At 40.2% G+C, this 13,768-nt stretch overlaps 1 protein-coding gene across 1 annotated transcript in view; it reads right to left on the bottom strand.

Moving 5' to 3' along the window:
• The window catches only part of LOC136155165 (band 4.1-like protein 2), a gene marked incomplete at its 3' end in the record, with an annotated part of 146,863 nt that overhangs the window by 63,362 nt on the left and 69,733 nt on the right, over positions 1–13,768 (bottom strand). The window lies entirely within an intron of this gene.

Genomic DNA, 13,768 nt, shown 5'->3' with positions numbered 1-13,768 from the left:
ATTCACTTTTTCGGTTTTGGTTGTTAGCTCCTCTATCATTTTACAATATTTACAGAACTGCCAAAGAGTTACATCAGTGCATAACATGTATTCTTAAAAGATGAGACTATAAACAGAACAATTTTTCTAGCTTAGGTAAGCAGATCCCAATGTGAAGGCCAGTCCTCCAGTTGGTTGGCTAAAGGTGCCGTAGACCGTTAGCATATGGACCCTCCAAGCGTGATAAAAGCAACTTTCCCCAGGCGGGAAAAGCTGTAATTACAATGGAATTACAGACATGCCATCTGGAATGCTTAAAAACTTTTTCTTTTCCCCCAAGTAGTTCTACTCTAAGCATTAGTACATTCAAAACTACTTAGTCAGTTTTAAACAACTACTTTTTAGGTCATGCTGGCTAGGGACAAGCTTTCACTTTGGCTAAATATATTTGTTTCTTTGGAGGTAAGATTCTCAAAATGCAACATCTGTAAAAGTGATTTGGTAGAGAGTCTACTGAAGAATATGCTAGGTATTTCAACCCTTGGAACCCACCAAAAATTTCAAGCCAACGAAATTTTCAAGCCAAAGTTTAAAATTTCTCATTCCAACTTTCTCTGTGATCCAGCTATGATGCTAAACAATAGGTCATCAATATATCATACAATGTGTACTGGAACACTCCAAAATAGACAGTCCATAGCGAAGGTGGGGGTCCTATGAATGACTGTCCAGGTCATCAGCATCAATTCCATAGACATTTATTCCCTCACCTGAGGTGTCAATAGTTTGAAGAGACAATTCTTTGTTAAACCTAAAAACAGAAAGCTTAAACTTCACAAGTATATATGCATCTCCCCCCCCAAAACACTCAGTAATTTCCTCAATGGTCTAAGACCATTCCGAGCAATGTCAACAGTAAAGAAGGAACTTACAGATGTAATCTGGCCATCACAATGGTACTGCTTTTCATTTTGTCAGAAAGAAGCAACGAAACAAGTTTCTTTCCCCAGGAAGGTTGTTAGGCAGGTAAATTACATCAAGAAGAAGCATGAAGACTACTTTTTCTAAATTTGGATGTTTGAATCTGGGCAACATGGTGGGTTTTCACATTTCTTCAATGTGAGAAAAGATTAAATATTCAGTAAAAGAAGTTGATACCTATTATTCAATTAATATTTACTTAGGCCATGACAGCATTAAAACAATATATAATTCTTGATAGCTCTTAATGACCATTAGTCTGTAGATGCTAAAAGTAAAAAGCAAATTCAAATCTCTGCTAGCCGTAATGTTTTTTAATCAAAGGAGTTAATTTATAAAATGTTTCATTTTTTCATGATAATTGACATCTATCATCTTTTAACATGCTAAAATAAAACTGTATGCTATTAACCTTACATAGTCCTCACTGTGCTTTAGGAATGATTCATTTTTGTATGGTATATAGTACCACTGAATAAATCAATTGCAAAACAGTAGAACAAATATCTAAAACCAGCTGGTTCCACTATTCTCATAGGTCAAACCTAAAAAGGTAATTATGTTAAAGATAACTTGACAAAGCTCAACATTTGCCTTAGAAAATGCAAACAAAGAGTCTAAAAATACATACACATTTTTCACAGGGCTCGGTTCAAATATAACTGAACATATTCTCTTGCCAGATAGTGCACATAATCAGATTCCATCTACTCTGTACTCTGCACATGAGTACTGTCCAAATTTTCAGTCTCCTAGATACTGACAGTCCGAAAGGCAAACTTTTTTCAAAAGCAAAAATAAGTATATACCCCCAAACCTAACTGCTACAACAGAAATTTCCTAACACTCCCCAACTCGAAATACATACGCAGTTTTATAGTATATCGAGCCCGCTGTCTGCTGTTCCCTGTCATTAGAAAGCTGTGGAAAGAGGATGGAAATCCAGCTTCCAACTGCGTAATGAGCAAGACCGGCCCCACCCAGGCCAGACCCCGCTGGAGGGGGGCATGCTCAGTAGAAAAGCCCAGCGTGGTTCCAAGTTACTTCATTCCTCAGCCAGAAAACCCACATGGGTCAAAGAAAAAGTCAGCCCCTTGCTATCTGTTCTACCCACTAAATGAAGAACACTTTACATAAAGAACAGTTTTAATGGCACAACTGTAATTCTATGATTGTAACTGTTTACAATTCTACTACTGCTAGGGAATTTTTCCCTCGTTTTTTGTATTGTTTTTACATTGCTTTGAGTTTGCACCCCTCAACTTTGCTTTTATTTCTTGCTATTTTAATCCACCCTATAAATAGACACCAAAAGTACATGCATATAACATATACTCATCTTTCTTGATAAAACTGGTATATATATATATAGATAGATATAGAAAAACCATTCAAATACATATGTATTTCACTTTTATATATTGAAAACTGGACTATTTTGATTCATTTGTAAGAGAACTTGCTTATTCATTCACACTGTATTTAAAGGAAGGCCCATTTCAATCTAGATTTATAGGTACCATCATATAGTTACAAAGCAGATAAATTCTTGTTTCATTATTATATTGTCATTCTAAATGGAGCAATGATGGATTCAAAAGGTGAAATCCTACATCCATTTGTCATATGAATACAAATACATATGGTGGCAAGGTAAATTTATAGTCACCAAAGGGAAATGCAATTATTCTAAGATTCAGGTCAGACAGCGTTGAAAAACACCAACCTTCCTTAATTCTACAAGACCATCCCCCTAGTCCCTTACATTTCCACATTAAATTCTGGTTGTTTTTTTTCCCCCAGCATAGATAATTACATTAACCAATGAGGACCAAGACAGACTCTGAATCTAGGTATACATATTTACATCTTGACCCTGTTACCACACCACACTGCTCTCCTACCAAACAGTTCTTAAGTCAGTGAGTATTACATGTTCACAGTCACCTACAGCAGTCTTCTTAAAAGAAGAATTATTACAAACAAAACAAGAGATAATTAAATGAACAAGATATCACTCATACCAACTAGGAGAGAAAAAGTAAGTTTTTCTTTAGAGGAACTTAATGAAAATATGTTTCAGTAGCAGTTCTGAAGAGATTAATCTCTGTCAAAATGAACAAACACAAACTTAAAAAAAATCACTCTATATAATGGAAGTAAACTTCACCATCTACCCACAAAGCTTTCACTGGTTCACAAAAGGGCAATTTGGGGAGTTTTTTAGTAGAGCTTTATTGACTATGCCAAAACCTTTGACTGTGTAGATCACAATAAACTGTAGAAAATTCTGAAAGAAATGGGAATACCAGACCACCTGACCTGCCTCTAGAAAAACCTGTATGCAGGTCAGGAAGCAACAGTTAGAACTGGACAAGGAACAACAGACTGGTTCCAAATAGGAAAAGGAGTAGATCAAGGCTGTATATTGTCACCCTGCTTATTTAACTTATATGCAGAGTACATCATGAGAAATGCTGGGCTGGAGGAAGCACAAGCTGGAATCAAGATTGCCGGAAGAAATATCAATAACCTCAGATATGCAGATGACACCACCCTTATGGCAGAAAGTGAAGAGGAACTAAAGACCCTCTTGATGAAAGTGAAAGAGGAGAGTGAAAAAGTTGGCTTAAAGTTCAACGTTCAGAAAACTAAGATCACAGCATCCGGTCCCATCACTTCATGGCAAACAGATGGGGAAATAGTGGAAACAATGGCAGACTTTATTTTGGGGGGCTCCAAAATCACTGCAGATGGTGATTGCAGCCATGATATTACAAGACGCTTACTCCTTCGAAGGAAAATTATAACCAACCTAGACAGTATATTAAAAAGCAGAGACATTACTTTGCTAACAAAGGTCCGTCTAGTCAAGGCTATGGTTTTTCCAGTGGTCATGTATGGATGTGAGAGTTGGGACTATAAAGAAAGCTGAGTGCCGAAGAATTGATGCTTTTGAACTGTGGTGCTGGAGAAGTCTCTTGAGAGTCCCATGGACTGCAAGGAGATCCAACCAGTCCATCCTAAAGGAGATCAGTTCTGGGTGTTCACTGGAGGGACTGATGCTGAAGCTGAAACTCCAATATTTTGGCCACCTGATGCGAAGAGCTGACTCATTTGAAAAGACCTTGATGCTAGGAAAGATTGAGGGCCGGAGGAGAAGGGGACAACAGAGGATGAGATGGCTGGATGGCATCACGAGCTCAGTGGACCTGAGCCTGGGTGGCCTCTGGGAGTTGGTGTTGGACAGGGAGGCCTGGCGTGCTGCGGTTCATGGGGTCACAAAGAATCAGACACGACTGAGCGACTGAACTGAACTTAGTAGAGCCAAATTTGTTTAATCCATCTTTTATTCAGATTGTGTTTTTCCCACATTTGTTAAATGTATTTTTTAAAACAGAAACAGCAATAGAAACCAGCAGTAGGATGGCAGATTTACTTCAGCATACTGACTTAAAAAAATACTGGCTCCAAACCTTTTTCTAAAATGTATTGCTCCATAGGGCGCTTCCCTAGTGGATCAGACAGTAAAGAATCCACCTAGAATGCAGGAGACCTGGGTTCGATCCCTGGGTTGGGAAAACCCCCTGGAGAAGAGCATGGCAATCCACTCAGGTATTCTTGCCTGGGGAGTCCCCGTGGATAGAGGAGCCTTGCAGGTCACAGTCCACGGGGTCGCAGAGTCAGACATGACTGAGCAACTAAGCAGAGCATTGCTCCACAGAATTCAGAAGTCTCAGGGCTACTGACGGATGGCACTGACCCAGCGAAGCGGACAGAGGCAGATGTGTACCGTCCCCCCCAGGCAACTCTCATCACCACTGTGCCTGCCTTACTTCCTAACTCCCTACTTCCATCAACTGAATTACATCTCCCCAACATCCACATACTGAAGCACAACCCCCCAAGGTGATGGTATCTGGAGGCGGGACCTTAGAGATAATAACGAGATTTAGGTGAGGTCATCAGGGTGGGCCATCATGATGGAACCAGTGGCCTTCTAATACGGGACACCGGTGAGCTTGCTCATTCTCTCCCAGTCTCACTCTTGCCCCCTCTCTCACCTTGCTCTGTGCCGACACAGGTTAGGCAGCCATCTACCACCTAAGAAGGGAGTCTTCACCAAAAACTGACCGTGCTGGCACTTGATCTTGGTCTTCTGGTCTCCAGAAGTGTGAGAAAATAGACTTGCAGTTTAAGTAAACAAGTACATGGTATTTTGTTATGGAAGCCCAAGCTGACTAAGGCAGCTACTTTCTTAATCACAGAACCCAATGCCATTGCTCAAGCTCCTCTGCTGGCTTCAATCCTGCCCATGAGACATCAGATTCTCATTATTCAAACAAAGGTTAAGAGAATTAAGATAAGAGGTGAGTTTTGTGTTGGACAGGTGCTGGACAGGGAGACCTGGCGTGCTGCAGCTCATGGGGTCAGCAAAGAGTCGGACACGACTGAGCAACTGAACTGAACTGATTTGGAAGAAGAACAAGTCATTAATAGAGTAGATAAAAGGAGAACCCAGAGAATTTAAATGAGTTTCCAAAACTCATATACTCAAAACGTGGTAGAGGTAGAAATTACACCAGTTTAGTCTGCTTCAAAACCAATACTAGTGGCATTGATGGTACAGTGGAGAGCAGTTTCCTTCAAAGCCAACACACTTTTCCACCAATACTGCATTACCTCAGTTTCAACGCCCTTGTTTACCAGATGGGTAAACTAAACCCAAAGAAGTAAAATAACTTATAAATAAGATTACTCTGTGGGTTTCTGGCAGAGAAGCTACAAACTAGTTCCAGTATCATTTAAATTATTTCCAGTAAGGCTTTAAACACATTGAAATACATAAAACACATATGCTGAAAGGTCTTAAATATAAAAAATTGCTCATATAAATGTGTATCTATTGCATCTGTCTTCAGAAGATCCTAAATAGGCTTGCTTTGACACTGTTTTATTGTTTCATGAAAAGGGGAAATTAGTTTATCCTCAGAATACTACTTCAGTATTCAAGGGAGTTGGTTGGGCACAGGGTGGGGGATACTTTTCCTATATTTTATAGTTAAGTTGATGTATAAATAAAATTAAACTCAGTAAAATTAGTTCTTGACTTGTACAAAATGTCTTATTTCCTGACTTTGAGGAAAAGGAATGTAACTGAATAGGATGCAAGGATGCAGTAACCTGATGGTGACTCAAAGATCCAAGACCATACAGACACCAACTCTGTGCAGAAAATAAAGTTCTCAGTGTCACAGAAAGACAGTGAGCAGAAGAGGTCCTTTCAGTCTCCCCTCTCCCCATTATTCATCTAGCCTCCATTGGAGAAGCATATATCATCTGTCAAGCCAGAAAAAAAGAAGTACAATGTTCTAACATAAGCCTAAAATAACCTAAAAGGTACTCCAAAAAATAAAAAATAACCCCTCTGTTTTTGAACTCTACTGATTTCACAGAGAATCCAACTTTGCTATATACCAATCATCATGCAAGACTATCCTTCCTGAACAAAACGTGGAGAAAAGTTTTATGATTCTCTCCATCTGGATGAATTTCAACTTGTCTATAAAATTTTCTAACAGTCTACATCTCATAGGATCATTGCCATTCGATGTCGACAAAAAGAAAAAACCAAACAAACAAAAAAACCAAAACAACTACTACACTAGTTCCACGGCCTCTGGCTAAGGTATCTTTTGACCACACACCACAGTTTAACTTTTCTCAGGCGCTGAACCCATAATAATTTGCACAACTGCACATAAACCACTCACAAAGTTTCTTTTCTGTCATGTTTTGTAAAACATAACATTAGAAAGTACTACAGATTTATGAGACTCTGGGCAAGAAAAATTCCATATGACCCCAGATTTTTACAGGGGGTTTGGGGTGAGAGAGCAGGAGCAGGTACAGGAGGGAAGCAAAAGAATAAAGGGATGGCAGCTGGGACTCTCTAAACAAAAAGCTCATGTTCTGAAACCATCTAAGAAGTGTTAGGACAAAGCAGTAACAAGTGACCACCCCTCCTTTTTTTTTAAACTTCAAAAGTCAAACGCATCACTATCAGAATTACACACTCAGACCAGTACAGTAATTCAGCATTTACTTTAAAATGTATTATTTTCATTTCACTTACATCTGAGAAAACTTTGCTGAGGTCCCCCTTTGCCCCAGACACTGGTCTAAGCCCTCAGGACTGGAAAGTTCTTCCCCACACCAGTCCTCAGGAATTTCACAGTCTAGCAGGGAAGACTGATATATAAACAAATAATTATACTACATGGGATAAGGACTGTAACAGAGGTACAGTCAGGACACAGCAAAGTGGACAGGTTCCTTGGGGAGGACAAGGAAGGCATTATAGGCCTACAATGTGTAGGCTCATTCATCTCTCATTTGAGATGAACAAATGATTCTGCTAATAGCGTGGTAATGACTCTCCTTGCCTTACAGATTAAAAAAAATAATTATCACAAAGCCCATCACATAGAAAGCAGAAACAAAGATCTTGCTAGCACCTGGGCAATACCATCCACATGACCAAGCAAAATGGGATTCTTATAGAACAAATAAAGAACCAAAAGGGATCTCACCTCCTGTCCTTGCCTTTCACGGACGGGGAACCTGAAACCCAGAAGTTAGGTCACTTATCCAAGTTACACAGTATATGAGGAGCAGAACCCAGCCTGGATGTCAGATTCTGCCTATAACTCTATTCGCCTTTCCCCACTGCAGACTGTCCCGCCTGGATGTGAGGGTAAGGGCCGAGACACTCTTGAGAAGATATCCAGCAACAGAGAGCTTTTATGGCTGTCCAAGGGCCAGAAGAAACAAAGATCTCTGATGCTAGGCACCCAGCTAACCCCCCAAAAGCACAAGTCTGCCCTACCCTCTGGATCCAAGAAAAACCCTACATCTTCCCACTCCCCAAAAAAGTATATTTCCAAAATAAAGAAGTCATTGTCAAGAAATTATCTCATCTCCCCAATCTGCAATAACATTAAATTCACATGTGACAGTCTGAACATAACTCCATGTTGTCACTTAACTAAGTCTACAAGATGAAGGTACCAGCAGATAAACTACCTATATAATGGAATTCTGTGAGCATCACAGGAGAACTTACACGAGAGCTACTAGTCAAGTGCAACATGTTACATAAATGCAAATGACTACTAAACACACAATTTCAATCATCAAAAAATTCACCTAGGCTTTCTCCTCAAAATGGCTGAATATACCATTACACTTATTCTTAAGTCAAACATTAACCTACAGTAATCTACCACCATTTATTTTTTCCTTAACCTGTAGAAAGAAAACTGCTCCCTGACCCTAAAACTACCCTCCAGTTTCCCTTCTTTTCTTTCTTTCCCTTTAAAACAACCACTACTATTTCCAAGACCCCTACTAGAACCACGTAATCAGGAAACCTGCCAACATGAGGCTCTTTTCAAAAAACATGTTGCAGAAAGTTCAGCACAGCAGAGAAGCCACAGAAATGCTAAGGTGCATGCAACGTACAGAGCCCAGCTACTCGTCAGGCTCTGGGGACACGCAGCCCCGCCTGGGGTCCTGTCCTCACTTTGCGTGCCTCACTATCTTCCTTCAGCCTGCCATCTGCATGGTTTGGGCACTTGTTTGAGGACCCAGTGTACTTCCACCCTCCACACCTTTATTACCTCCATATTCTGAAACTGTCGCTCCACTCATTTCTTTCTGTAGCCTCACCTTTAAAACTTAGCTCTCCAAATCTGAATTACGAAAGAAAACCCTAAGCATAAGTGCTAATACATTCTCAATCCACAGCCCCTTCCCACCTGAAACAATAAACATCCAACATTAATCTAGAGTGGGGGCTTCCCTGATGGCTCAGTTGGTAAAGAATCTGCCTGCAATGCAGGAGACCCCAGGTTGATTCCTGGATCAGGAAGATCCACAGGAGAAGGGAAAGCCTACCCACTCCAGTACTCCTGGGCTTCCCTTGTGGCTCAGCTGATAAGGAATCTGTTTGCAATGCAGGAGACCTGGGTTCCATCCCTGGGTTGGGAAGATCCCCGGGTGAAGGGAAAGCCTACCCACTCCCGTATTCTGGCCTGGAGAATTCCATGGACTATATATATATATAGCCCATGGGGTTGCAAAGAGTCAGACACAACTGAGCGACATTTACAAGCTAGAGGACTCACCATTATCTGTACCTGTGAGATCCTGAATTCTGTAATTTTAGGTTTTGCTAAGATCCGTTCATTCAATGAGGAATTACCCTTTGCCTACTGATAGATGTTCAAGATACACACCTGTATAAAACTTGGCTCCATCAGTGCAACAGAAGAGTCCTTAAATAAATAATTACACTACAAAGAGAACAGAGCTACAACACAGGCATGAACATTTCAACAGTCACTGACTTGATGAGGGAAGAATGCTTTCCAAGGTGACGCCGGTGCTGACCTTGAGAGAAGGAGGGCTGACTGTGAGCGGGTCAGAGCACACTCCCCGCCGTGGGAACAGTGAGGGAAGGCACAGAATCACCAGAGATAAAAGTACTGCTGAGGACGGCGAGTCCACACCTCATCTGCCCGGAATACGGGCTGGGGAATGGGGGAACTGGGACAAGGGAGGCAGTAGCCAAATAACGAGTGATCAGTACGCTAAGCTCAGATGTTTCAACTCTGTCCTGTAGGCAATGAAAAATAAGATTCATTTTGCATTTCGGGAGGATGGCTTCAGCACTCATGTGATAACAAATGCCACGGGAAAAGGAAACTGGTTAAGCAGAGGCTCCGGTGATCCAGAAAATAGCATCCAAACTGACACAGAGGCAACAGGGAAGCAAATGAAGAGATGAAGTCAGTAAATATTTAGTAGTTATAATGGACAGGATGTGATAAAAGAATTGAGCAGTGGGAGTCAGGGAGAAGGAAGTTCCCAGGTTCCTGGCAGTCAAAGGTCAGACAGTGGGAACACGAACCTACAGATAAGACTTCCAAACAGAATACGAAAGACGGACGAAAGAAGCCCAAGCTTCCACTTTTAACACATTTGGACTGAGTGACTGTGTGACATCTGGGTGGAAAATCAGGCCAGCTGGAGATATGTGTCTGAACCACAGAGCCTAGGTTTCCATGCCAAGATTTGGAACTACTTGGTCAATCAGTGTGATGTGAAGCTACAGAAGAGATGAAACCTAAGGCAAGACAGAGGTTTAAAAAAAAAAGAAAAAAAAAAAAAATGCTCATAGTAAATAACCGGGCAGGGAGCAAAGAACCTACGAAGGAGGGTGGGAAGGACCAGAATAAGATAAAGACATCAAACCAAGCAGGTACTGCCCCAAGAGAAGAGCTGGGCTGGGAGCAGAGGACAACAGGGAAGGGCAGAGTGCTTCTGGTAACAAATACGGCTTTGCAGGCATCACGAAAGACTGCTGATGGCCTCAAAGAGCGGTCCAGTGGATAGTCGCAGAAAAAGACAACCGGCTAAAGGACAAATACTGGAGAGAGGGGAGTATGAAAAACGGGTAAACTATATCTCTGAAATTTAACGCCAGAGAAGAGGCTGGAAGAAACGATAGCAGTAACTACAAGAAGTACGGCTGCAAAACAATATACCTTTACAGGAGACGTTCTGGTTATTTTATTTGGTGCAGGCTTTTGGTGGGAAAGACGAAGAGGGAGAGGTTCAAGATGCAAAGGAGAGAAAGGACAGTGAACACCAGGAAGCTCAGAAGAGAGGGACGGATTTAATCTGGGACGGCAAGAGGGGCATCTCTAGCCCAGAGACCAGAGAGGGGAACTGGAAACACCCATGGACTAGAAGAGGAAGAGGTGTAAGGAAAATGCAACCACAGAGGAAATATGGTCAGTCTCCTAGAATACCGTCAATGATAATCCTCTTAGCATTCATGTTAACACAGGATTCAAAATGGGTTAAATGTAACCATTTTCAACATGGAAAGTTATTGGTATTTTAAGTTTTTCAAAATTGGGGATGCTCCACATAATCTTCTACCTTAACTGATTTGTAAATCAGTACCTATTAAATTATCAATAATATCATAAAATGAGTGCCCTCTTAATATCACTATAGATGCCCAGAAAAAGCAGCTAAAAAAATAAGTCACTGAAATCGCAGGGTTTGGAGAAGGGTATTTTGTTTTGCTTCAATCACAGCGTGTGCCAAGGGCTTGGTTAAATGTATTTACAAGATACAATAACCGTAACTGTAATTCCTGTTCTCAAACTGTGAAGCCTGTGTCTCAATAAAATGCCAGCTTAAAAGACAAGACAATAAAGATCACGGTCACCACCAGAACCCCATAAGAATATGTGAGAGGTTATAAAACAAACCTCCTTTTATAGAGTTGAATCCTTTCCAGGGTGGGCCTTTAAGACATTCTGACAGTACAGACAAATACTATCTCTGGAACAAAACCAAAACGGCCCAGCTGCGAGACATCTTCCACCGAAGTTGTAACTGACTCAATGGCAGTCCTTCCTTTGAGCAAGAGAGTCTATAAAAACCAGAAGCAGAGCTATTCTCCCCTACAAACTGCTGACTGGAATCACTTTCTCCTGACCCAAACTGCAGCTTTATTAAAAAGCTAAAATAGACAGCATGGCCAGTATAACTCCATAATAAATTTGTAAAAGAAAACATACATAAAACTTGAAAAAAGTATATACATATAAATATATATACATATATATATATGTTTTTCATTAAGAAAAATCCCCAACTAAACTGAAACTATAATACATGGATATACACATTTTTAAAATTACAGTCTATCACCATCACAAACAGGAAATTTGGATCTGCCTTAATAGAAATTTTTCCCCAAATGCCTTAATAGAAAATTTTCCCCAAACCTTTAAGGAGTAGTACTAACCAAAAATACTTAGATGAATATTAGTGTTAATATCCTCAATACTGACTTGAACTTTTGATAGCTAGATATTTGTGACCGAAAAGGGAAAAAAAGTCAAAGACATTTTGAAATCAATTAGATATAACTCCAACATATGAAAAACAATTCAAGTAGCCAAATCAATACTTTGTGATGTTTCCCAAGCTGGATTTTGACTATGTTTCTATAGCAACATCAACAAAATACTCATACACATACTTCCGCACCCAAGATGAAAACCAGTAACCACTTCTCTAGTTTATTCTTACTACAGCTTCCAACCGAAAAAGAAAAAAAAAAAAAAAATCAGCCTTCCTGAACTTCACTCCAGAAACTTCAAAACCTAAAGTTTTAAATAAATAACTGTTGCAGTTAACCACAAATGTCAAATATTCTCAAATTCTTCAGAAGGGAGGTTAATGACAATTTTGTTACTTCTTTTGACAATAAGTCATTCTGAACAACAACAACAAAGATGAGAATGGAAGAAATTGCTAACAAATGACTTACTTGGAAAATTATCTAAATTCTAGAGAAATAAAACACCAAAAACTGTGCCAAGATGTACAGCAAAGAGTTCAATATTCTAAAGCCAAGAGATAAGCAACTTTCTCTGTGTCAGATATACTTTCAAAATCTCTTTTGTTGGAATTGTTTTGAAAAAAGAAAATATTTCACTAGGATTAATAGGCCTGCCTATTTTGTGAGCAAGCTCTCTGCCTTATTCTTCACAAACATCCCTATTTATGTCTCAAAACATCTCTGCACAGTAAGTACTATCAAGTTCATTTAATAAGTAAATAAACTGAGGCTCAGAGAAATGAATTAACTTGCCTTAAAAAGTATGGAATGCAAAATACTAAAGTGGTTAACTGTCAGTCTTGGAATCAGACAAACCTGAACCTGGATCCTGGCTTAACCTCCGACAACAATGTATGACACAGATGTCTGAGGTTTGAACCTAATTCTATTTGATTTGAAACACATTCCTTACATTATACCACTATGCTTATGCAAACTCCCAGCTATTCGTCACCACACGCCAAAAAGCAATCTTGACATAAACAGTCTTACTAACTCTGCCTCGTATTTGCACATGGACTTCAAGCATTAGGACTTACTATAAATACATGTTTTACTCTAATACATGTCTAGCATTTAGGATTCCTGGTTTTCACCCAGGCAGCCCGGGTTCGACTCCTGCTGTGGGTAAGGAGATTATCTGGGCTTCCCTGGTGGCCCAACTGGTAAAGAATCTGCCCGCAATGCAGGAGACCTGGGTTCGATCCCTGGGTTGGGAAGATCCCCTGGAGAAGGGAAAGGCTACCCACTCCTCCAGTATTCTAGCCAGGAGAATTCCATGGACTGTATAGTCCATGGGGTCACAAAGAGTCGGACACGACTAAGCAACTTTCACTTCACTCTAATACATGTTCTCAAAAAATATTTTTTTAGAAATACATAAGGAAAACTTCAAAGAACAAGTGAAAAATCTTGATCTTTCTAATTTCCAAACATATATGTATATTTCAACAGATCCTTACCCAGCACATAATGTTAATGGCTAGGTATACCACATCATGGGCTTCCCAGGTGGCTCAGTAGTAGAAACAATCTGCCTGCAAAGCAGGAGACAGGAGTTTGATCCCTGGGTTGGAAAGACCCCCTGAAGGAGGAAATGGCAACCCACTCCAGTATTCTTCCCTGGCAAATTCCATGAACAGAGGAGCCTGGTGGGCTACAGTCCATGGGGTCACGAAAGTGTTGGAAATGATTTAGTGACTAAAAAACAACAAAAATACCACATCGTGCTTTTCTTCAAAGCACTAGGAACCATATGAGGAGACCAGAGAAGTGCAAATAAAAAGCCATCCATATAAACTTGAGAAAGGTGCAAGT

The sequence above is a fragment of the Muntiacus reevesi genome, unplaced genomic scaffold (assembly GCF_963930625.1).
Source record: "Muntiacus reevesi unplaced genomic scaffold, mMunRee1.1 SCAFFOLD_162, whole genome shotgun sequence".
Lineage (NCBI taxonomy): Eukaryota > Metazoa > Chordata > Mammalia > Artiodactyla > Cervidae > Muntiacus > Muntiacus reevesi.
Note: the sequence above shows the minus strand (reverse complement) of the source record. Positions and strands in the feature narration are given on the sequence as shown.